Source organism: Lepus europaeus, chromosome 4 (genome assembly GCF_033115175.1).
Source record: "Lepus europaeus isolate LE1 chromosome 4, mLepTim1.pri, whole genome shotgun sequence".
Taxonomy (NCBI): domain Eukaryota; kingdom Metazoa; phylum Chordata; class Mammalia; order Lagomorpha; family Leporidae; genus Lepus; species Lepus europaeus.
Window position 1 is genome coordinate 109,240,602 of NC_084830.1, and position 21,473 is coordinate 109,262,074.

General features: G+C 54.4%; 1 long non-coding RNA gene across 1 annotated transcript; it reads right to left on the minus strand.

Moving 5' to 3' along the window:
- Nucleotides 1–2,353: 2,353 nt before the first annotated feature.
- On the minus strand, nt 2,354–4,726 carry LOC133758485 (uncharacterized). Its single transcript, XR_009865801.1, has 3 exons — nt 4,543–4,726; nt 2,984–3,057; nt 2,354–2,795 (listed from the first exon to the last, which is right to left on the minus strand). It is a non-coding gene; the product is annotated as an uncharacterized LOC133758485 (long non-coding RNA).
- Nucleotides 4,727–21,473: the final 16,747 nt, after the last annotated feature.

Consider the following 21,473-nt stretch of genomic DNA (forward strand, 5'->3'; position numbering starts at 1 on the left):
CCCGGGATGAAACGCGGCGGGGGGAAGAGGAGGAGGAGAAGGGACCTGCGTCCACCGTGAGTGGCCGGCTTGCGGTTCCCCCTGCAGCGCAAGTTTGAGTTTGAGCGTTGCCATCTGCAGAGGGCGTGGTTCTCCTGGATTCAGAGCCAGACCTGATGACCAGGGGACAAGAAGGGCGCAAGAGCCCCAAGTTCCTTCCCTGTCTCCCAGCGCCTCCTGCCTCCTCCACCCAGCTTCTCTCTCTCTTGCTCTCGCTCTCGCTCTCTCTCCCATGAAAATAAATGAAGTCAAGTTTCCCAGCCCTCCTCATCTGGAAGAGGTGAGCAGAAAAGGGCGGGCAGCCACCTGGTGCCCCCTGACCCAAGGCATACATTGTCAAGGTCACTTGACGCCCAAGGCACGGGTGCTGGGCATGGGTCTGGGCTGCAGCCCCTGGGACTCCACGGCAGAAGGGTGGGCTTCACACTCCAAAGAGGAAACAACCAAGCAGAATCTGGAAAGGGAAGGGAGGAAGAGGGTGCGTCCTTGGTTCTGGGCACCCTGCCTAGTGCACCACACATGGAACCTAATTTATGGCCCATTTCATAGACGAGGAGACTGAGGCACAGGGGTGGAAGGGGTGACATCCAGAGCTGGGGCTTTGACCGCATGCCCAGAAAGTATCTGCAAACAGATTGTCCCGGGCTCTGAGACGGGAGGGAAAGGGGCAGAGGCAGGGACCCAGAGAGGGCGGGGTGTGGAGGAGGGTGGCGGCATGGAAGGCCCCGTGTGAGGACCAGCATACCAGGCCCCCGCTGGTCTCTGACCGCCTCTGAGAGGTGAGCCTGGGGTTAAGCAGCTCCCTCGGGAGGACAAAGTTCAGCTGCACCCCCCCCCACTCCCCAGCCACGCCTTTCTTCCCCATGGGAAAATCGCTCTTTGGAGTGGGCTCCCCAGCGTCACAAAGCCTTTAGCCCACCATGCCGCGGCGTGCCAGAGACTACACAGCCGCCCTCTGCAGCCCCGGCTTGCCCTCTCACTCGCTCACCGTGTGCCGTGCCCTGAGCTGCGATTTCAGAGGCGTGGTGCCCTGGCCCCTGAGTCTGGGAACTCCTTGCCTGCAGGGGGACACACCAGGTGGCTTGAGGCGTGATGGCTGGGCAGGGGGCCCAGTCCACTCTGGAGAGGGAGGGCCAACTCGGCCCAGAGTATGGAGGGAAGGCTGGGCTTTGAAGGGTGAATAGGAGTTTGCCAGTCTAAAAAGTCCTGCAAGAGGGTTCACGCAGAACCACGTGTGCAAAGCAGAGACACGATCTCCATTCCCTGTCCTAGATCCGTCCCCAAGCCTAACCTGGCTCCTGTGATCCTTCCCCCCACCTCCTCCCTGCGTTGCCGCCGTAGGACCCGGAGCCTCTGCCAGGACACCAGGCCCACAGCCCCTCCAGGCTTCCCCAGGCTGCCCCTGGTAAATAGACTCGGGACACACGGGTGAGGCATAAATGAAGCCTTCTGGGGATGGAGCTCGCTGAATCAAAAGCACATTCAGTAGCGAGAAGATTTGTTTTTGTTTTCCTTCTCCGAGAAGATGGAAACACGCACTGACCTCACTTTTCTCACAAGTACAGTAGCTTTCCTGAGCGCCGGCAGGCCTGGGGTGCCAGGAAAAAGCGGTGGAACACTCAGCGCCGGGAACAAGGGCCTCAGTGGGAGCTGTGGCCGGCCGTGGAATACAGCTGTCAGGTCGCTGACATGCGTTTCCGAGGGGTGGGGAGGATCCGGCCCGGGCCTCCCGGGGGGCCCTGAGCACAGCCAGGATGGGCCCCGGTGGCCGCCGTCCTGTTGGCAGCTGGCCCGGGGAGAGCCTCCACTGTAGCCCCGGCCCAGCCAGACCGTCCGTCCCGGCCACCGCTTCCGGCTTCTCTGCCCCCCGAGTGGCCACGACACCACAGTTTCTTCATCTTCCAGGTGGAGCCGATTATGGCAACCTCATAGGGTTGTGAGTTTTAAATACATGAAAGTTTCAAGAAACACGGCCATCCCGGTCTGCTCCCTGCATGTCCACTCCCAGCCCCTTCCCTGGGTTGCCTTCACAGATACCACCTCTTCCACCCGGGTCCCAGCTTTTTTCCTAACGCCTGCTCATGAGGGGATCCTTCTCCCTAGAGCAAGACATTCACCCACCTATCACTTCCTCCACCCTTCCATGTGTTTGTCCACCCATCCATCCATCTACTCACTTTTCTACCTTTTATACATCACCCAGGCACCTACCTGCTCATCCATCCACCCACCCACCCACCCCTCCACCCATCCATCCATCCATCCACCCACCCACCCACCCACCCATCCACTTATCCATTCACCTATCCATCCATCCATCTACCCATCCACCATGCCTCCCTTCCTGTAACCCACCTACGTCTTTCTGTCTGTAGTCTGATTTAATCAGGTGTGGACACAGTGTACACACTGCCCCCTGGACACTGTCCTCAGTTTCTTGTATAGCCAGCACCAGGCTTGGGACAGAACGATCCTTTGGTTGTTAAGAAAATCTAGATCAACCAGTTTAAGAACACCAGTGCTTAGTGATTCACGTAACTGGAAAGTCCAGGTGTAGGTCTGGCTTCAGATGCAGCTTGATCCAGGCCCCACGTGATATTTCCAAGACCTAGACGCTCTGCCTCTCTCATTTCTTCCCTCTTCCAGAGAGTAGCGGTGCTGGCAGCAGCCCCAGCCTCACATCCTTTCAGGTCCAAGTTCCACAGGAAAGATCAAGTCTTCTCCAGAAACTCTACCCAGACCACATAGGCTGAGACCTGGGGAGAGGTAAAACCCGAGTTAAATGGGGAGGACAGATTGGATGGTGGAAAGGCCTGTGCCAAGTGCTCACTGCACGTCCCACATGCCAGGCCCAGGGCCCTGGAGGTGAAAGGAAAGCTCTATAAGACCCAGGGGGTGGGGGAGCTGCCGTTGTGGTGCGATGGGTTGAGCTGCTGCTTGTTACTTCAGCATCCCTTATCAGCGTACTGGTTCGAGTCCCGGCTCCTCTGCTTCTGATCCAGCTCCCTGCTCATGCACCTGGGAAGGAAGCCTGCAGTCAGAAATATAAATTCAGATCACCCCAGGGGTGGGTTTTGGAACAGTGGTTAGATCACTGTTGGCGTCCCCGGGTCACCGTATCAGAGGGCCTGGATTCGAGGCCTGGTTCTGCTTCTGACCCAGCCTCCTGCTGATGTGCACTCTGGGAAGCAACAATGACGGCTTAAGTACTCGGGTTCCTGCTACCAACATGGGAGACCTGGGTTAAGCTCCTGGCTCTTGGCTTTGGCCTGGTCCAGCCCTGGATGTTGAGGAGAGAATCAGCAGATGGAAGATCCATCTGTGTGTGGGGTGTGTGTGTGTGTGTCTTCCAAATAAATAAATTTTTAAAAAAAGATGGCTGTGAGGACTACAATAAAACAAGGCAACGCAGCTACAGAGACTGGGGAGAGGCCATTTTCAGCAAGCGGTCAGCAAGTCAGCAAGTCTTTAATCATGGAAGGAGAGGATCCTTTGCACCAGGGGCAACCTCTATTCTCAGTCGTCACCGCAGATTCGTTTGGTCTGGTTGTCAGCTGTGCGTAAATGACAGCGTAGGCTGCAATATCCTTCCGCGTCTTGTTTCTTTTACTGGGCATGGTGTGTGTGACCCCTCGCGCCGCTGCCCACCTCGGCAAGCCAGCCTGCCCACTGCAGTGCAGTAGTCCGAGTAGTCCGTGCCCACACCCCCATCCTGGGCAGTGGCCTGTTTTCTGGCAAGACCATCCTCAGTCTGTTCTTCAGCAAGCCCCAGGCTTGGCCCAGGGTGGACCCAGCCCCATAGTGTGAGTGTGTGTGTGTGTGGGGGGGGTGCGGCGAGCTGGGAACGCGCTAGGATTCCAGATCACCAGGCAGGTGAGGGAGACCAGCAATTGCTCGATGCCCTCTCCCGCAGGCCCACGCCCCAGCTGCCAACGTTGCCCTCAGCCCTGAGCGCAAAGTTCAGGTGGCTGTGCTGGGCTGGGCAGAGGTTCTGGTAACGGCGAGCCCCGGAGGCCCCGGTGGCCAGTGCGAGGGACGGTGCCGGCCCTGAGAGGAACTGCGGCCGGCTGCCAGCCAATGACTCCACCGCCCAACCATGTGCTCCTGGCCGGCGGCTCCTTCCCCTCTCCTCCCAGCCCTGTCAGGCGGCGGTGAGGAGCTGGCAGGCCTGGGAGCAGATAACAGGGGGAGCCCCAGGCCCTCTTCTGTCATCGCCTCCCCAATGTGAAACCCAAGATCTTGTTTATTTATGAGGAAATTCTGTTCTGCTGCTCGACAAATGGTGCATGGGGGCCAGGCGCATGGAGTGTGGAGCACACGCTGTGCCTCGCTGCTGTTGCAAGCGCAGGAGAGCTGGCAACGCCTGGGGGGCCCGCTCGACACCCCCAGGATGGGGGCTGGGGAGAGGGAGGAGTCCCCTCTGCCCGCCTCCCCCTCGAATGGCCAGAATCCCCCCGACTTTGCTCATGGGCCACAGACAACCACAGCTTCCTCCGGGCTCACCTGGTGATGAGGCCAGCGCCAGTCCTTGTCTCCCTCCCTTCGGGGGTGGGGGGTGGGGGTGGGGGATCATATAATCAGGATCCAAGGGATGGTAGCAGGAAAATCAGCCCCACCAGGGCCCGCTACATGTCAGCGGTTTCTGTGAGTGAGCTCATTCCTTTCGCCAACAGTGCCACCAGGCAGATCCGAGTGTCCTCTTTGTTGATGGAGGGCTAAAGTTCACGGTGGTGAAATAGCTCAGCCCAGGGCAGGCAGCTGCTTAGCATAAGAGACGTGACTCACACCCAGTCTGCCGTCTGGGTGGGGCGAGGTGAGAGCCCGCTCAGAGGGCGGCCAGCCGTGGCCAGCCCTACCTGAGATCGCTCCGTGTCCGGCTCTGAGTCCCCCTCGTTCTGTCTGGCAGGCTCCCCTGCCTCTTGGGGCGGCCCTTCCCCGGCACGTGTGGGGCAGTCTCAGCTTCTGGGTGAGGACTGCTCATTTTATCTCATTTTGATATCAGATGAATCTGATTAAAGCACATGGCGCTCACAGAGCTCTTATTGTTGGTGGCTGACTTCAAGTCCTCCAATGTCCCACGTGTACACCTTGGATTTGTGACGCTTGAGTTGTGATGCGAGTGTTTGTAAGACTTTCCCTTTTATCCGCACTACCAGAGCGATGGGCCTAAAATAATAGAGAATCACTTTAAAACAACAGAAGTAAGACCACTTACATCAGTCATGAGGCAAATATAAATGGGTTAAATGCCTTGATCAAAAGACAGACTGGAGCCAGCATCATGGCTCGGTGGGTTAAGCCTCTGCCTGCAGCGCTGGCATCCTATAGGGGATGTTCGAGTTCCAGCTGCTCCACTTCCAACTCAGCTCCGTGCTGATGCTCCTGGGAAAGCAGCAGAGGATGGTCCAAGTGCCTGGGCCCCTGCACCCACGTGGGAGACCTGGAAGAAGCTTCAGCCTCCTGCTGGACCCTGCCTCCTCCTTACTCTGGAGGGAGAAGACCCCTCCCTGGGGACACGGTCCCGAAAGGGCCTGTGCCTGGTCCCTCCTGTTCTGGGAGTCATATAGGGGGTTTCTAGTCTGTATTGCACCTTTTGTTATCACAGCCTTTGCATTTAAAATACACTGCAGGCACTGATCCCAGTAACCAAAACTGGGGATGTACCAAGGTGCCCCCCATCAGATGCATGGATAAAGAAGATGTGGTATATATACATGGTGGAATATTATTCATCTATAAAAAAGAATGAAAGTCTACCATTTGCAGCAAAATGGATGCAATGGAGGACATCAGGTTGGGTGAAGTAAGCTGGACCCAGAAAAACAAATACTGCAAGTTCTCTCTTACTGTGGGAGCTAAAATTTAAAAAAAGAAACAAGAAGGAAAGCAAAAAGAAAGAAACGCATGTGGGCCCCAGGATTGCTGCAAATAAGAGTTTTGTGAAAGTTTGTTTTATACCTTTGTCAAGCTGACGGTTAAAAATGTTACACTGCTATAGTTGTAATGATCTGTGATTACTTTAAAACTTACTATATATGGGTGAAATGGTCATTTTTCCATTCAATTATTGTTTATAGCTGTTGTCTATATTCCCGCTACACTAGTATCTTTTTGGTTTTTACTCACTAAACTTCTTATTTGGGGAAGTATCCAGCCTTTTGGTTGTCATGTAAGACTAAGAAAATAAAGGGAGGACGGGGAGTGGGAGGGAGGGAGGGAGGAGTAGGGAGGGGGGGAGGGACGGAGGGGATTTCATTATGTCCTTAGAACAGTGTCTACGAACCACACTGATTCATCATGTAGATGGCAGAAGTTCACGTGCAAGTGATCCCGCTGGTCCCCACAACGGCTGCCAGCCCCAGCAAGGGAAGCTTTCCCTGAGTTGTTATCCCAAGACAACCCCAGCCTTTGCTGCCGCCAAGCGCACACAGCACTGCAAGGGGCACCCAAGTTAGCCACAGCCAAGCAAGCTCGCGTGGCCCAGGGCCACCCAGCCCCCCAGCTGAGCGCGGAGAGCTCTGTTCTTCCCTCCCCTTCTCAGGATCCTCAAAATAACAATGAGAATTCTGCAATGACCCAGGCCCTCCCTGGAGAGAGGGGCGCCCCTCTCTGGAGCTAGAGCAGTCCTCCGTTCTCAGGACTTCCCTTCCAAGGGCCAGAGGGACCAGAGCACCTTCGCAGAGGCTGTAGCCGCCCCGTCTTACCCGGAGCTGATGACTGCCCGTTCCCCTCCTGTCCAGCGCACTGCCCTCCTGGGCTCACGCTAGGGCCTTCTCCTTGCCGTGCTACACTGATGCTGTCACAAGCTGGGGGCTCCCTAGCAGCCGGGTGGGCCCTCAGCCACCCGCGTGCAGCCGTTCCTTCACAGCCTAGTGAGTCGCGCAGGAAACTGGGGGATAAGAAGGAAATAAAACCAGGGAGGGCACAGGATAGCCACTGCCCAACTATGGGTCCTGCGCGAGTTGATCTCAGCATTCTGTAGTTTCAAACTCCCTCTACCTCTGTCCTGTGCAGTAGCCTCTGGCCACCTGGGCCACTAAGCAGTTGAAATACAGCTCTCGTGCCGGCGCTGTGGCATAGTGGGGAAAGCCGCTGCCTGCATCACCCGTCAGTATCCTATCTGCTCCACTTCCAATCCAGCTCCCTGATAATGTGTCTGGGAAAGCAACAGAAGATGGCCCAAGTGCTTGGGTCCATGCACCCCTGTGGGAGACCCAGAAGAAGCTCCTGGTTCCTGGCTTCAGCCTGGCCCAGCCTTAGCCATTGCGGCCATTTGGAGAGTGAACCAGCAAATGGAAGATCTCTCTCTCTCTCTGTCTCTCTCTCTCCCTCTCTAACTCTGACTTTCAAATAAACAAATAAATATTAAAATACATATATATAGCTAGTGCAAATAAGAAACCAAATTTGTAATTTTTAAAAGATTTTATTTATTTATTTATTTGAGAGGTAGAGTTACAGACAAAGAGATGGAGACACAGAGAGAGAGGTCTCCCATCCGCTGGTTCACTCCCCAAATGGCCACAACAGAGCTGTGCTGATTCCAAAGCGAAGAGCCAGGAGCTTCTTCTGGGTCTCTCATGCGGGTACAGGGGCCCAAAGCACTTGGGCCATCTTCTATTGCTTCCCAGGACATAGCAGAGAGCTGGATTGGAAGAGGAGCAGCCGGGATACGAACCAGTATCCACATGGGGATGCTGGCGCTGCAGGCAGAAGCTTAGCCCACTATACCAAAGCGCCCACCCCAGTTTTTCATTTTTTAAAATTAATTTAAGCTTCACTGGTAGTTTAACTATTGGAAAACTTGTGTACAACTAGGGGGATGTGAATCTACTTCTTCAAATGTATATTTTACGAAATCTAAATAAACATCAAGTACTTCTGATGAAAACTTAGCACCTGGGAAGTGAAACAATGAATGAAAGGATCTCTCTCTCTCTCTCTCTCTCTCTCTCTCTCTCTTTAACTAAATAAAAAGGGAGGGAGCATCTCTGCTCCCACCCAAGCAGAGATTCCCCAAGAGGAGTTCCTCTGCCCCCTCCCCTCCCCTCCCCTCCCTTCTCATCCCTTCTCCTCCCTAGGACAAAGCACTACAGACTCTGTGTGCTGAGCACCCCTGCTGCTCTCAACACAAGCACCACCCTGGTGAACCACTTTTTTTTTTTTTTTTTAGATTTTCTTTATAAAGATTTATTTATTTATTTATTTGAAAGGCAGGGTTACAGAGAGGCAGAGAGAAAGAGAGGTCTTCCATCTGCTGGTTCACTCCCCAGATGGCCACAATGGTCGGAGCTGCACTGATCCGAAGCCAGGAGCCAGGAGCTTCTTCCAGGTCTCCCACGTGGGTGCAGGGGCCCAAGAACTAGGGTCATCTTCTACTGCTTTCCCAGGCCACAGCAGAGAGCTGGATTGGAAGAGGAGCAGCCAGGACTCGAACCAGCGCCCATATGCGATGCCGGCACTGCAGGCTGCAGCTTTACCCACTATGCCACAGGTCTGGCGCCTGGTGAACCACTTTCAACCTCTGAGTTAGCTATCCACTAGAATCCAGAGCTGAGACCCATGAGATTCTGCACAGGCATCATCTTGCCTTACCCTCATCAGCGCATGAGAGGTGGGAGGGGCCTGTGGGAGGATTTCCACGCTCGTTTCTTCAAGGAAGACCCAGAGACTTTGTTTGGGAAGCTTGTACCTAAAGACCCAGAAGAGAGGCAGATCTGGAGAGGAGACCATTAGGGGGCGTGCCGGGGATGGCCCACATCTGTGCACCCCAGAGATGAGGGCTCACTTACCAGTATCAGTCTGGTGTCCTGAAGATTCAGAACTGGAGTGAAAAGAGCACTGGCTTTGGGGTGGGCTCAACCTGGGTTCAAGTCCTGCAACCACTTCCCTAGGTGAGCTCAGCCAGGGCAAACCTGCCCTTGTGGAAGGTCCGTAGCCTACCACCAGCACAGGCACACACACCGAAGAGGGAGCTAGGGTGTCATGAGGAAACAGGGAGCAATTCAGACACCAGGCTGAAAAGCAGGTGCACATCTGGACATGTGTGTGAAGCTACTTTTCATGTCATATTGGCAGCATCCATTGACATGGTACCCAGAATTCCTAAGAAGAACCAGTGCCAGGAAGGCTACAAGAGCTCCAGGCTTGATTTAGAACTTGAAGGTTGCAATGTACTATGGACAACTTGGGGTGGAGTGGCTCCCCAATATCCATTTATTGCCCCTTATGCAACCTCAGATCCATCTCTGAGAATAACTGCTCCCCTTGCCTATGGAGCCTTGGTAGAACAATACAGGGGCTGGCTTACCATTAGGAAGCCAAGGGACTGTATCCTTTCTCTTAGCCACAGCATGGTAGGGGGTAGGTAAATGACAGCCAGGTTGAACTGTCTCCCAGGGGTTTAGGTCTTGACACCCCCAGGAAAGGAAGATGGCTGATGGACACTCGTCATAGTCACAGTGGCTGGCCTTTATTGGACCTGTGGCAAGACAAGTGTCATGGCTCCAGGAGATGCCTAGAGAGGCCAGCCAACCTTCCTAGCTAAGCCCACTCCTCCCACACCCACCAACTCTGCAGTCTCTCAGCAGCACCCCTTCTAGTGGCTACCAGTTGGCACACTTAGCCCTGGTTTCTGTTACTTAGTCAGTGAACTCTGAAAGAAAGGTGGACATAGGGTTAGGCATTCGGTAAATATCTGTCCAAAGAAGGCACGAATGGGGGCGAGTGTGGTAGAAACATGAGTTAGACCGCCACCTATGACACCAGCATCTCACATTGCAGGGCCAGTTTGAGTCTCGGCTGCTCAGCTTCTGATCCAGCTCCCTGCTAATGTGCCTGGGAAATCAGTGGAAGGTGGCCCAAATCCTTGGGTTCCTGCCACTCACGATGGAGCACCAGATGGAGTTCCTGGCTCCTGGCTTCTGCCTGACCCAGCCCCAGCCATGAGGCCATTAGGGTAATGAACCAGCACATGGAAAATGCCTTTCTCTCTCTGTCTCCCTCTCTGGGTTTCTCTGCCTTTCACATTCCCTCCCTCTCCAGGGCCTTGACACATGCTATGCCCTGTCCATCAGATGATCCTTTCTCCCTTTGCCTTAGTAATGTTTATTGCTTAATCTTCATACTCAGTCATTGACTTGGGAAAGCTGCTCACGCCCCCAACCATGCCCCCAACTTTGAACTTGCTCTGGTCTTTCTCATAGACAACTGGTGTTTTCTGCCACAGCACCTCTCTCAATAGGTCAAAGACCCTTTGGTGTGATTGGTTCATCAATGCCCAACTCTTTCCAGAATCTAATCCCCATGAAGGCGAGGCCAATGTCTGCTTTGTGTAACACTGCATCTCCACACCTAGCCCTGTGTGTGGAAGGCAGAAAGTATTCCATGAGCATCTGGAACACAAATCAATGAAGGTGTATGCCATGCCCTTGGGAGGAGACAACGGAATGCAGCCTGACCCTGGGAAGCACTCAGTAGGCACCTGTTGTTGAATTTGAACTTGATAGCTCACAATCGTGCACAGGGCCAGTTCTTGGAGATCAGTTGACGGGCACTGAGAGAGCCCGAGACAGGGTCGAGGGAGGGAAGTGGTTATAAGAAACCTGGAAAGAGAGTGGCTTGGTCTAGAGGCAGGAGGTGGCTGAGAGCCAACTTCTTCCTCTGTTCTTGGCTGTGAGCCGGTCCGGAACCCAGGTGTCCTGGCGCCCAGCGTGCTGCCTGCTCTCTCAGGCATTAGGAGACCTGCTCTGAATATTAAACAGCGTATGTGTCCCCACTCCCAGAAAGAACAGGGAGCGCACAGGAAAACAGCTCCATAGCCCCACTTGCTGGGGTCCAGGACAATCGCCTTTCCAGTGCCATGGGGTCTGCAGGGGGCCTCCAATTGGAAAATGGCCTCAGGCCAGATCAATGCCTTACTGTTGGGGGTCGCAAGCCCCTGAGCGGGACCCTCAAGGCCCAAGACCCAGGGTCGAGGAACCTGCCTGGCTTCCCACAAGCCTCCTCTGCAGGCCGGTGACTCATCTCCGCACAGCCCTTGGCAAAGCCGGCTGGCATGGGACGCAGCTGATGAAGTCACATGCTCCTGAAAACCAATCCCCCAAAGGGCCGAAGACGGAGGAGGCAGGCCCGGGGAGCAGGAGTCGCAGCAAGAAGGGAAACCATGGGTCTGAATTTTAAACTGTTTGAAAGAAAGGGAGCAACCTCAAGTTGGCTGCTGGTGATTCAGAATGATGGGGCTGTTTTCGCTGTGGGACCTCATAAATAACGTTTGATCTAAAGTTTCCAAGGATCCACAGAGCACTTCAAAGGGCCTCCCTGGGGAGGAAATGAGCTTCTTGCTCCAAGCTCTGCGCACTCAGGTGAGGGCTGAGATCACCAGCTGGAGGGGCTCACGAGGGGCGTGGCCCAGCCCACTCCCTGCCAACGGACAGCCTGACTGACTGACTGAGGGGAAGCTCACCGGCCAGCGAGCTCATGGAGAGACTGACCCACGGGCTGACAGCTGGCTCAAATAACTCAGCGAGGGCTGAGCCAGCGCACCGCTGATACACCCACGAACGGGTGGTCCACTCAACAGAAGGACAGATGGGTGAATGGCCAGCCAACAAGCCAACTGATCTTCTGATGGATCGTCTCATCAGCAAGCCCGTGAATCGTAAGGTTAACCTGTCTCCCTCCCCAAAAGCCTGGTTAACCAGCTGACCAGCTGACCAACAGGCTGATAAACCAACCTAGCCAATAGCAGTGGGGAATAGGGAAAGGATGGGTGTACCTGGGAGGTGGGCAAGCTGTCTTACGTGATTGTCAGAGAGAACTCAGATTGCCACCAGCACACACAGGGAGAAGACCAGATGCGATAAGAAAGTGACAGCAGGTGCCAAAAGACAATTCCATGTTACCGCCTGCTGCCAAAGGAAGAGGACCCTGGTGACCATGCTGGAGGTACCTCGGCGCTGTGGACATCAGGACTACATAAAGAGGCTGGAAGTTGCCATCCCTTGTCATGAGACGGTGTTTCTGCTTAGCGCTTCCTTGTGGTGGGCGAATCAAGCAAGTGAACACGGCGGACCCATTCACTGGCCAGAGGCTCAGGCTGAGGTCCCGCAGTGCTGCCATGGTGGGAGTGTTCCGCTTACAGGATTGTGGGTGATCGTCTTTCGTTTCCTTTGCTAATGATATCCCGCAGCGGGGCTAGATTATGTTTGCAAAGGAAAAACTCACATTGACAATTTCAGAAGGAAAAATGGAAGCAAAGTTGGTGCCTTCCTCTCTTTGGCTCCATATGCGAGAAATATTTCTTGGTTCATGGATCTAAGACTTGCCTCTCCTTGCTCTTTGATGTCACACATAGTCCACTGAATGCCAACTAATCCTCTCTCCCTCCCCCTGGATCGCCAGAGGAGCCCTTGCAGGCTCTCCCTGCTCACTTCTGCCCCTCGCAGTGCTACTGCCAGAACGCCTTATCCCAGGCCTCCTTCTGCAGCGTTCCCAGGCGCTGTCAGGTACTTAGTTTCTAAGAATTGTCACCTAGAATCAATGTCTTTTAAATACTTAGTGCCCTCTCCTTGCACATGTCCATATCCACTTGTACACCTGCTTGCACAGGCACACACGCATATTTGCACAGAGACAGAGACCCTGCTAACCTCCCCATTCTAGCTTCTTAGGACTTCCCAGCGCCTCTTTGAATTCTGGATTCAGCGACACATCTCATAGTTTTCTGTCAACCGGGAAAGGTAGCCATTATCACCATGATAAATTCCTCCACCTACCAGTCAGAAAGAATTCACTGCACTCCCAATATTTGCCCACCATCATAGATATCGTGGAGTCTCCAGAAAAGGGAGAGGGAGGTGTGCTAGCGTTGACTGAGCACTTACTAAACCAACCATGGACTTCACCTAGGCGATTCGTTATCATCCTCCATGACGTATGTCAGTATCCGCAGTAAGGAGGAGGAAGCTGAAACACAGAAAGGTCAGGCAAAGTCATTTAGCCAAGGCCACGCTGCTAAGAAGCAACGATATGCCAAACTAGTGCCTTCGCCTCCCCACCTGGTCAGGAAGGAGGGATGGCACCACGTGCTGAGAACGCAGTGGGAAGAAAAAGCACTCGCATCTACAGGTTCTCTTCCCAAATGCCTACAATGGCTGTTGGGGACCAAAGCCAGTGGCTGGGAATTCAATCCGGATCTCCCACGCGGGGAACAGGAACCCAGCTACTTGTGCCATCAGGGCTGCCTACCTGGGTCCGCACTGGTGTGAAGCCGGAGTCAGGAGCCAGAACCTGGAACTGAAGCCAGGTATTCCTGATACAAGCACCCTAACTGGTAGCTTAATCACCAGGCCAAACATGCACCCCCAAACCAATTTTTGAAGGCCAAGAGTCTACAGGTAAATCGAGAGTCAGGATGATGTGCGAGAGGAGATGACGGGGCCCAGGTTCACAGCCCACAAAGCTGTTCTTTGTGCAGCCCGGAGAAGTGGGGCCGTGGTTGGAAGCACAAGTCTGAAACCATCGGTGCAGCCCCCAGCGGATCACGAGACTTGGGGTTGAGTGACAGCTGGAGTGGATCAGGAGAGGACATTGTCACCAGTGTCACTGTGCAGGACTGACTTGAGCTGAACCCATCCGTGGCCTTCTTAGATTGCCAGTCTGTGATGCTGTGGTGCTGAGGTGCGGAGACTCTCTCTCGACAAAGAGAAACCTCCAAGAAGCCTGAGAAGGGAAGGTGTGAAGTAGGACACCTTGTAACCACAAGGTCAAATTCTTTGTGAGTTGAGATAATCAAGATTAAATAGACGCTGTGGCGACTGTTCCACTCCGGTCCAGCTCTCTGCTGTGGCCTGGGAAAGCAGTAGAAGAATGTCCAAGTTCTTGGGCCCCTGTACTCATGTGGGAGACCTGGAGGAAGCTCCTGGCTCATGGCTTCGGATCGGCGCAGCTCTGGCCATTGTGGCCAACTGGGGAGTGAACCATCGGATGGAAGACCTGTATCTCTCTCTCTCTCTCTCTCTGAAACTCTGACTTTCAAATAAATAAATCAATCTTTAAAAAAAATTAACCGATGGTTTATAAGTTACACAAACATTACAAACCATGCCTTGGAATTTTGGAAAGATGAAGAAAGACAAACATTGTTTGTCTCAAGACTTGGCAATGGTGCTGGTGCTGTGGCGAAGCGGGTAAAGCCACTGTCTACAATGCCGGCATCTCATATGGGCTGCAGTTCAAGACCCAGCTGCTGCACTCCTGATCCAGCTCTCTGCTAATGAGCCTGGGAATGCAGCAGAGGATGGCCCAAGTGCTTGGGCCTCTACACCCATTGAGAGACCCGGAAGAAGCTCCTGGCTCCTGGCTTCGGATCAGCCCAGTTGTGGCCACTGCAACCATTTGGGGAGTGACCCAGCAGATAGAAAACCTCCCTCTCTCTCCCTCTCTCTCCCTCTCTCTCTCTCTCTCTCTGCCTCTGCCTCTCTGTAACTCCACCTTTCAAATAAATAAATTTTTTAAAAGAATTGGACCTAAAAAAAAGAACTCGGCAAATGAGAGGCGGGACTGCAGTAGCCGCTCCCGGCCCTGCCGCTTCCCCTGGCCCAGACGGGACGGCTAGGGTCAGCTGACTCTCATGCATCCTCCAGACACCAGCTCGGGACCTGCTGCAGGATTCACTTCCACCCATGAAGTGCAGGCAAGCGCTCGGGCTTGGGGACTCCCACGCCGACTCTGGGCAAGGGCCCCACGATTTTCTGCATTTCAGTTTTCTGAAAAATGAGAAAGAAAGTCCCGATTATCTTTTAGGACCCGGCCTGAGGGAGAAGGAAGGTTGCCTCCCCTTCTGCAGTAGCCCTGGGTGGTTTTCATCTGCTCCGAAGCCCTTTCTTCTTCTGGCAAGGACGCCCGCCCTACCCTTGGTCCATCATCCCTCCCCCGCGCTCAGGCCATGTTGGATTAAGTGGTGCCGACTCCACCTCCAGGCTTCTGGGATCAAGCTTGGATGTGACCCACGTGCGTCCAAGAGAATTCAGTCCTGGGATCTGTATTTGAGCCCTGGAGGAGGAGTCGGCCGTGTTCAGGTTCCGGGGTGGTGAGGAGTCCGGAAGCCAGGCTGCCATTCTGAGATCCCAAGGGCAGAGCCTGCCTGAAGGTGGATCTGGGCACAAAGAGAGTGAGGCTAAGAAATGGGTGGAATTGGCCGGACATCTGGATCCAGTTATACCTGAAGCTGTGTCCGTCCTGTCCACCAGCTCCTTGGCTAGCTCCAGACAGTGAGTGTGAGTTGGGGGTCTGTCCTTGCCATCCAGAATCCTGACGAATGTCCTGGCACAGGAAGAGAGTTCCATGGACGGAGATATTAGTCAACACAATGAGTTGTTTTATTCTCCGAAAATCCTGTTTATAATGGGCTGGAAAAGGCTGGAAAGCAGACTTGGGGACTCAGGACCACCCTTGACACTGTCCAGGAAGCAAAGCTAAGAAAATGAAGGGAGAAAGCCTCCCCCCCCCCCCAGTCTAAGAAGCATCAGATTAAAATCATATTGTCCCTTATTGAAGACCTGTGATATGCCAGACGTTAAAACAGACTCACTTACCCAGCAAGGACTGAACAAGCTCGGCTGCGGGACGGGTGCTGCTCTGGGCAGTGGAGGAGCCGAGTCGTGGGCACTGGAGTCCTGGGAGAGCAGGAATAAGACACCTACATCTGTGGGTGAGGGAGCGCTCCAGATTCTGACTCGGGGCTGTCTGACTTCAAAGCCCATCCCTTGTCATCACTTCAGGACACCCTCTTTGTGAAGTCTCTCTCTGGAAACATCACCCCGTTTGCATCTTTGCCCAAGACGGGGAGACGGGAGACAGGGCTCCCGTGCAAATGGCCTCCGGCCCAGGAGTCAGGACCCGTGGTGTCTGAACGCTCGGTCTTGTTTATGTTGCTCGTCAGACAGGCCTGAGTGTGCCTGCCCAAATGGACTGTGAGCTGCGAGCTGGGGCTTGGAGGTTTTGTCTGAGATCCCGTGACAACCCAGGGGACAGGCAGAGACCTAAATCCGGCCACCCTGCCCAGCCCGGGGCTTCTCAGTCTATGCAAGATCCTCCGTTCAGCATCTAGCCCGTCCGCCCCAGGCCACGCCATCTGGGGAAAGCACCCATCCTAAGAGCCCAGAGTCAGCGAGGTCGGCGCTGAATCCTCCAGCAGCAGCTCAAGCAAATCATTGACCTTCTCTCTGCCTCGGTTTCCCCACCCCAAAAGTGGGAACAAACAGTGCCCACTTCACAGACTTTCTACAGGGATCAGGCAAGGCAAGAGAGAGCCGCATCCTTCCAACCACATCCCGCACACAGTCGGTCCCTGCTGAGCCCAATTCTTCCCCCCTTCCCGAGGTAGCCCTCTCCTCTGCTCCCCCACCTGGTACACCTGAGACCCCCCACCCTCCCTCCAGCCCAGCGCCCCAGCCCTCATCCAACCTAAGAACTTCCGCAGCCCATCCCTGGAGGCAGAATCTGAGGCCAGGGACTCCCAGCCTCCCCCTGCCCACCCCACCCCAGGGCTCGGATCAGCCTCTACGAGCTAGAGAGGGCTGCAAATGATTCCACACCGGGCACAACAAACAGGCCTGTGGGGAACACTTGAGTGAAAGATGTTGGCACGTCTCTATGGCAACGCAGGGAAAATATTTCACGCAAAAGTCCATCTGTTGTCACATCACGGGAGTCCCAGCCAATAACCAAGTTACAGCAAGTTCTAAATTCATCCTAATTTGCAAGCTTTATTTTACCAAACCACAAAACACACACACATTCATGCATACACACACGCACACACACTGTGCTTATTTTCTTCTTCACACACACGCACGCACACGTACAGTCACGAGACAATAGCTATGGCATTGTGACAGCATCATGTCATCTTACGGTGCTTACAGTGCTTACAGCAGGACCCTGGTCTATAGGCTGGCTGATGGGACCCAAGCATGCCTACATCAGTAACCTCCAAGGCCACGACCAAAGGGACAGCCAAACTCACGCTGGCAACTAGAGTCGTTAGGCCAGCCAGAGCTAAAAATCTTTTTGTTAGCGTTCTTGGTTTCTCTTAAGGCAACAAACAACAACAGAAGAGGCATGTGTGGTTTCTGTGCTGTTGTCCCAGGACGTCTCAGTAAGGAGACAGTTGTATTGATTCATCCGCATAGAATGCTGTGTGCAGGCTATCACCGCGCGAAAACAACGTGATAATTCGCATTCTGATGCTTTTCCTTGTCCATGTTGTCAACACTTCCAAGCGGGCCGGCTCTGGTGGCGCTCTGAGCCCAGGCTGCAGCCAGTTGCTGCTCCCGAAGATGACGCCGCCCTGGCTTCAAACCGGCCCTCTTTTCCTTTTTTTTTTTTTTTTTCTTTTTTCAGTTTCTGCTTTCATTGTCTGCCCTACAAAACTCACTGCAGCCTAGAAACAGAAAAAGGGTGTCAGTGTGGGGGAGGAAGCGGGGGTGAGGGAGAGCGATACATGTGGGGCTTCTGCCTCTTAAAGAAACAGTCGCCACCCAGCCAGGAACCTCCCCAGGAGACCCGCGCCCTCACCCTGATCCCAGGGAAACCCCTCCTACACTCTTGCCACGAGCTGCCATCAGCCTTCAGGTCAAGCACCAGGTCCCTTAGCCCTGCCCTCAGCCCCCTGAGAAGGTGGCAGCTTTACCTGTGTGTGGTGTAACCAGGTGCTCAAGCTGCCACAGCTGGGATGCCGCAGTTGCAGGAGCTGCTCAGCATGCCGGGAAAGATGCAAAAAGGCTGTCCCCCAAGAGAGGCCCCTAGCCATTCACTGCACCCCTGAAACGTAAAACAGCAGCATCCAATGCCACTTACCGACCAGGCCAGACGTGCACTTGGACTTCCACTCACTCTTGGTCTTCTTTCCACCTTATAACGTTCCAAGGCAGAGGGGCTGGCCCCCCACCTCACAGGTGAGCACCTCACTGCTCAGGGAGCTCCAGACCCCAAAGACCACGCCCACTGCCCCAGTCCCCCTGGGAAGGCCAGGCAGGGCCCAGAGCCTGCATCTGGTGGGGTTTCCAAGAGCACGTGGACTTGCTGAGAGGCAGCCGGGGCGGGGCCCGGGCAGAAGGGTCATGGAGGGGAAGAGGGCAGGAACACCCTGTGACCAGATCTGGAGGAGCAGTGGAAAGCGGAATAGTTGGCCCATGACTCGGGCCGGCCTGGGGGAATGTGTGTGGGGCTGTTTCCGCAGCCCTGGATGAGCAAGCCGTTCCCCTGCCCACCCCCACACCTCGCCGGCCCCAGGGGCAGGGGCGTGGGCCCAAGTCACCAGGACACTGGCCTTCGGGCCCGTCCAGGGACTGTCCCTGCAGAGCCCCCGATCAGCGAGGCAGGGCGCTGGGGTTGGACGAGCAGCAGCCTCAGCTGCAGGCTCTCAGGTCCTCGCCATCCAAGTGTGTCCCTGGGGGCCGGGGAAGGCCCGTTCAGCCAGGGTGACTCGACGTGGAGTCGGCATCCAAGACCTTCCATCAGGCCGGGTCCGGTGGGGCCCTGGGAAGGGGAGCCTGCAGCTGCAGAGGAGGCCACGAGCCGTCCACCAAACTGATTTGCAGGAGCAGCTCCACGTGGCCTCCACTTCAGGCGTGGAAGGGACGAGCCTGTCGGGAAATTTCACTCGGCAGGCCAGGCCTCTAGGCTGGCCAATTTCTCTTTCTCTTCCCTATTGCTCTCACTTGCTCTTGCTCTCCCTCTCCTCCTCCCTCTCTCCCTTCCCTCCCCGGCCCTACTTCCTTTCTCCCCTAAACACTAAGGAGAAAGCACCCTCCAGAGGCTAACCCATAGCAGCCTTGCCCGAGCCTGGATCTCCAGTGCTGTGCTGGTCCTGTCTGCGCTGCCCTGGAGGGAAGCAGGGAGGCCCCGGGTGTGCTGGTGCTCCCATCCTGAGTGTTGGGAGCCATTTCAGGCTCTCCCAGGCTGGCCAGGAATCCACCCTCCGGAGGCTGAGCCAAGGGCATGGCCTCCGCTGACCTCTGCCCTCCCTTAGCCTGGCCGAGAAGCAGCAGTCCGGGGGCACTGCGGGCTACCCTTGGTTGCATGCAAACCCAGGAGAGCACAAGCCAGCTCTTTCACGTGGGGGACTTGGCTCCCATTCCCAGAGGCGTGGAGAAGCAGTGAAGCTGAACGGCCTCTCCTCAGCCACCCCCAGCGGCCCCCAGCCTTGGCCTTGGCCAGCTCCAAGTTCTCAGCCAGGTCCCATCACCAAAGCCTGCCCTGAAAACACATGTGGCCCACAGCCTGAGGGCAGCTCTCCAATGGGGAGGCATGGAGGGTAGCGGCTAAGGGTGTGCAGTCAAACAGACGTTGCCACTGACTAGCTGTGGAACCACTCATTCTGCCTCAGGAGCCTCAGTTCCTCCATCTGTAAAATGGGGGTGATGATGGGTTCGGTCTTGTGTGCTTTGGGTAAGGATAAGGATAACATATGAAGCACTTAGAGCTTTGCATTCCGTACCTAGCATTGAGAGAGGCTTCTGGCTGCCCCTTGCCTCTCTGTGACTCTCCAAGCTCCAGTCTTGTGCATGATGAGATTCCCAAAAGGCTGAGTATTTGAGTTGCTTTGTCTTTATCTCAGGTCTAAGGCTCACATCCCTCCATAGTTGGTGGGCTGCTTGAGGGCAGGCCCCTTTCTGGGCTTGTTCTGGGTTGGGGACCTGCCTGGATCACGCCGAGCTGTGCACATCCGCTCCCCAGTCTCTCTCCCCAGCAGCCCAGGAGACCTCTGCAGCCAGAGAGTTCCTCTTGGTCAGGTCAACACCTGGCATGGAGCCACCTCCACAAATGGTGGTTGCATGAGTGATCGCACTGCAGGAAACACAGTTGGTAATTCATGCATTCATACACCATACATTGACTGTGAATTTTTTCTATGCCAGGCTCTGGGATACAGAAATGGATGGGATCCAGCCCCTGTGCTCAAGGAGGCTCTGTAAACAGACACAGGCAATGATAGTCACAGGTGCAGGGGCCACTAGGGCCCGGAGGAGGTGAGTTCCACTGGGAGGTGAGGGGTGGGCAGGAAAGGCAGTGAACTGAGCAATATCTAAGTGAAGTCTGAACAAGTCAGCCTACCAGGAGAAGATGGTCCAACATGTGCAAAGGCCCTGAGGTGCGATGCACTCTGGGAAACAGCAGCTTTACCACTTAGTTCCATTGATCACAACAGCAAGTATTCGAGGGGTGCTTTGTGCCAAGTACTGTTCGAAAGCTTTGATGGTGTTAATGCTGCATAATCTCCCTCAATAACCCTACCACTCAGCCTGTTATTTTCAGAAGAGAAAACCGAGGCACACAGAGAGAAAGTATTTGCCCAAGATTCCATAGCTATTTACTGGCACAACTATTTGTTTGTGTTGTCAGAGGAGATGGGGAGGGATGCCAGGTCCCAGAGGATTTTAATTGTCAGGTGAAGGCCCTGAACCACACCTGCTGGTTAGAGGACAGCCACTGAAAGGCTCTGAGCAGGGGGATGTCCCGAATGCTTTTTATTTCTGATGCTTCCTTCTGGCACAGCAAGGAGAAAAGACTCAAGGTCTTCACTAAGCTGTGAGTTTAGAGAGAAGCACTAATCTCTTGCACACTCTTCAGTGAAGGGCCTGGACAAGGAACTGTACATGGAAGCATTTTCACTATAACAGAAGCACAAATACCCATTAACAGAAGGTTGGATGAATAAACCATGCTTTGAACACACCATGGAATATTATATAGCAATGAAAATGAATGGACCACAGCAGCAGACAAAAATAAGGCTGAATCTTGGAGTGACAGTTGGTAATTGCTGTGTGACAAATCTTTCCAAATTTAGTGGGTTTTTTTTTAAGATTTATGTATTTATTTAAGAGGCAAAGTTACAGACAGAGAGAGGGAGAGATAGAGAGGGAGGACTTCCATCTTCTGGTTCACTCCCCAAATGGCCACAATGGCTGGAGCCAAGCTGATCTGAAGCCAGGATCCAGTAGCTTCTTCTGGGTCTCCCATGCATGTACAGGGGCCGAAGCACTTGGGCCATCTTCCACTGCTTTCCCAGGCCATTAGCAGCAAGCTGAATCGAAAGTGGAGCAGCTGGGATTTGAACTGGCACCCAAGGGGATGCCAGCAGTGCAGGCAGAGGTTTAACCTACTACACCACAGCACTGGCTCCCAACTTAGTGGTTTTTAAGTAACTGTTACTTATTTCACTCACTGTTCACTGGGTAGGCATTTTAGGCTGGGTTTAGCTGGATGGTTCTTGTCTCGTCTGGGCTTCATCATGAGTCTGTGGTCAGCAGAATGCCAGAGAGGGGGCTCGGCTCTTGAGACTGACTGGCTATTGGCCAAGACAGTAGTGGCAACTGGGCCATATGTCTCACCACCCAGTCAGCTAGACTAGTCTTGTTCCTAGG